Here is a 3613-nt window from a genome sequence, read left to right as displayed (position 1 = left end):
TTATCTATTCAGCCACTCTCTGTCTCTTCACTGTTGCATGTAAACATTCAGTGTAATTATTGATAGGTATGGATTAACTGCTGTCATTATGTTAATTTTTTTGTGGTGCTATTTGTTCCTTTGTTTTGCATGCCTTCTTGTGCTGAGTTCATGTTTTTTGTGTTATTTCTTGTTTTTTTTTCTCTTAGTTTTAATGTTTCCTTGTTCTGCTTGGATCTTCATTTTCATGGTACATTGTGAAGCATTAATTTTCTTTGGGGTTACCCTATAGTCTATTATGTTTTCCCTGTGCTTGAGATAGTCTATTGTATCCTGCAATCTAGTCGACCTCCTCACCACCTGGATCTCTGTTCCTTATATTTTCCCCTTCTTTGATATTGTTTATATTTTGATCTTTGGTTGACCTCACAGGTCCTCTGAATTCACTGCTGTAATTTTGTTCTGTTCTGAACTCTTCTATCTGTTGACTGTGTTCCAGGTGGTGTTGCCACTTCTGTCAATCTTTGGTGTTGTCTGTTCTCGCTGGTTTTCATTCCAAAGAACTCTTTTTAGGATGTTTTGAAGTGCTGGATTGGCTTTGACAAAATCTCTTTGCTTCTGTTTATCCTGGAATGTTTTGATTGCACCATCGTATTTGATTCACAGTTTTGCTGTATAGATGATTCTTGGTTGGCAGTTTTTTTTTCTTTTAGGGTTTTATATATATCTTCCCATTGCCTTTTTGCCTGCATGGGTTCTGCTGAGAAGTCATAGGTTAATCTGATTTGCTTGCCTTTGTAAGTAATACTTCTCTTTTCCATGGCTGCTTTTAGGAGTATTTCCTTGTCTTTGATTTTGGAGAGCTTGATTATGACATGTCTTGGTGATTTTCTTTTGGGGTCTATCCTTCCTGGGGTTCTTTCAGCTTCTTGAATGTTTATCTTCTCACCCTTCAAGATGTTAGGAAAATTTTCTTCCAGAAGCTCTTCAACTATCTGTTCTGTGGACTTCTGTGATTTTTATTGCTCTGGAATGCCAATAATTCTTAAGTTATGCCTCTACATATTATCCAGCATGAATCTTAGACTCTCTTTAGATTTTTTAATCCTTTTTTTCTGCTTGCTCTTCTATCTTAGCAGTGTTGAGAGATTTGTCTTCCAGCTCACTGGTTCTGGTTTCCATATCTTCCATCATACTCCTTTGCCCTTTCAGTGTATTGTCCATTTCTGATATTTTATTATTAATCATCTGGACTTCTTTTTGCAGGTGTTGGATCATTTTCAATGTTGTATCTATCTTGTTTTATTGCTCCTGTAGCACTTTCTTGACTTCTTTCTTATTTTCCTCCACCCCCCTTCAGAGCATTTGAATTTGTTTCCAAATAATTCTTCTGAATTCCTTATCAGGCAGATACAGAGCCTGCTCTTCTACTGGAAAGTCTGTGTCTGCTTCCAGCTCATTTGTCTCAGTTACTTTTTAGTGTTTTTGGACATGTGTTGAGATCTTTAATTGTGTTTTCTTGGACATTTTTAGCAGTTATGTGGGTTTTTAAATAATGCTTAAATGAATGTATGTTGCTTTGTTGTTAAGCTTACTAAGCATCTTCTGGTGGATATGATCTGGAGATAGTCGTTCCTTTCCATGTGTAATGTCTAGCAGCTGGTTTTGGCTCTTGTCCTGATGGTGGGGTATTATAGGGCATGCTAGTAGGTTGGCTATATGAGCACAGTTGCTGTCTCTTCTTAGGTAAGTTAAGGGGAGAAAGCTCCAACCCCTGGGAAAAGAATGAGACCAAAAGGACCAAAGACAGAAACAATATAGAAGCAGAGACAGAGACCACCAATCAAAAACAAAAATAAAATTGTGATTTTCCACTGGCCTTTGCTGTGCAGGCAGGGATAGAGGGTCCTGCCCAGGTCAACTTTGGGGCTGGGTCCCAGAGTCAGACGTCATAAGAAGCAGCCTGTGCATTTTCTCTGTGCCATTGGAAAACTGTAGGTGCAATGCTGGACCCTTTTGGGGGTGTGCTTCCACTCACTTGAAGGTGTCTGGGCTGGGTAGTGAGGTCGCAATCAGAGCAAAGAGGAAAGATATATGAAAAGTGAAAAATGAAAAACTGGTCATACCTCTCCCTCCAGACGCTCACCTCCACAGCTTCTAGTGCTGGGCCCTGCCCTCCCTAGTTGTGTCCTTTTATGTTGGGGTTTTACAGATTGTTCATATGGTTTGTCTGTCAGGGCAGCCCTGCTTTTTCCTTGCTGGTAGGCAGAAGTAAAGGGTCCTGCACAAGTTAACTTTATGGCTGGCACTCAGAGTCAGATGTTGTAAGCATCCACCAAAGAGTCTGGCTGTGGGGTCAACGGGAGTCTTCCTCTCTGTGCCACAGGAAAGCTGTGGGCTCAACGCTGGACTCTTTTGGGGGTGTGCGCTCACCCACCTGAAAGCGTCTGGCCTGGGCAGAGAAGGTGTGACAAGGAAGAGGAGGAAGAAATGTGTAGAATCCCCCCACACCTCCTTTTGCAAATGTTCCTCCACCGGTTTACTGTGCCGGTCACCCCGCCCTCTGAACTCAGCCCTGGCGGGTGACCACAGAGGGCATCTTGTGTCTGGATTGATTCCCAGATCACAATATTTTCCTTTATACCGTGATTTTTCCACCAGTGGGTGCAGGAAACTGACACCCTGTACCTTATGCTTGATCTAGAGCTCTGGGGCTGTTCTGTGAAAGCAGCTGCTCTGGGTTTTCAGTCCCTTCCCCTTGGAGCCTGTCCTACCTGACTGCCACCAAAACCCGAAATCTCTATTCTTTTAATTTTAGTGTAGCGTAAATTTTTAAAGAATTATCCATGCTGTTGTATTTAACAATAATTATAATTTTTATTCCTGATTAGTATTCAATGGAACGTATGGATCATAACTTGTTTATCCTTTTATTTGTTGACAAATGTTCTGATTATTTTAAGTTTTGACTATCTTGTACTTAATTGTATTTTGTCCAGAGAATGTGGTCTATATAACAACATAACTTTGTTGAGATTTGGTTTATGGTTTAGTATTTTACTAACTTCGTGAATATGATAGGAAAGAATATTTTTGAATTGTTGGGAACTGGTTCTCTATATATCCATTGAATCAATCTTGTTAACTGTGTTCAAATCTTGTATACTTTAATAGTTTTTTGTGTGCTTGAACTATTCATAAATGAGAGAAGTATGTTGAAATCTCCTACTAAGATGTGGTATTGTCAATTTTGTTTTATAGCTTGTCTTAGTTTCCTGGTGCTGGTGAAACAGAAATATCACAAATATTGAAGACTGAATTCAGAACATCAGCTTTAGAGGAAGGATTTCTGTCTTTTGTTGTTGTTAGGTGCCGTTGACTTGGTTATGACTCATTTGTTGCTGTTGTTGTTAGATATCATTGGGTCCGTGCCGACTCATAGTGATCCTATGCACAACAGAACGAAACACTGCCTAGACCTGGGCCATAGTAATTGCTACGTTTGAACTCATTAATGCTTCCATTGTGCCAATCCATCTCGTTGGGGGTCTTCCTCTTTTTCTTTTTCTCTGACCTTATACTTTACCAAACATGACATCCTTCTCCAGGACTGGTCCCTTCTGATAATATGTCC

The sequence above is a fragment of the Chrysochloris asiatica genome, unplaced genomic scaffold (assembly GCF_000296735.1).
Source record: "Chrysochloris asiatica unplaced genomic scaffold, ChrAsi1.0 scaffold00100, whole genome shotgun sequence".
Classification (NCBI taxonomy): Eukaryota; Metazoa; Chordata; class Mammalia; order Afrosoricida; family Chrysochloridae; genus Chrysochloris; species Chrysochloris asiatica.
The sequence above is the reverse complement of the archived record's forward strand: the minus strand, read 5'-3'. Positions refer to the sequence as shown.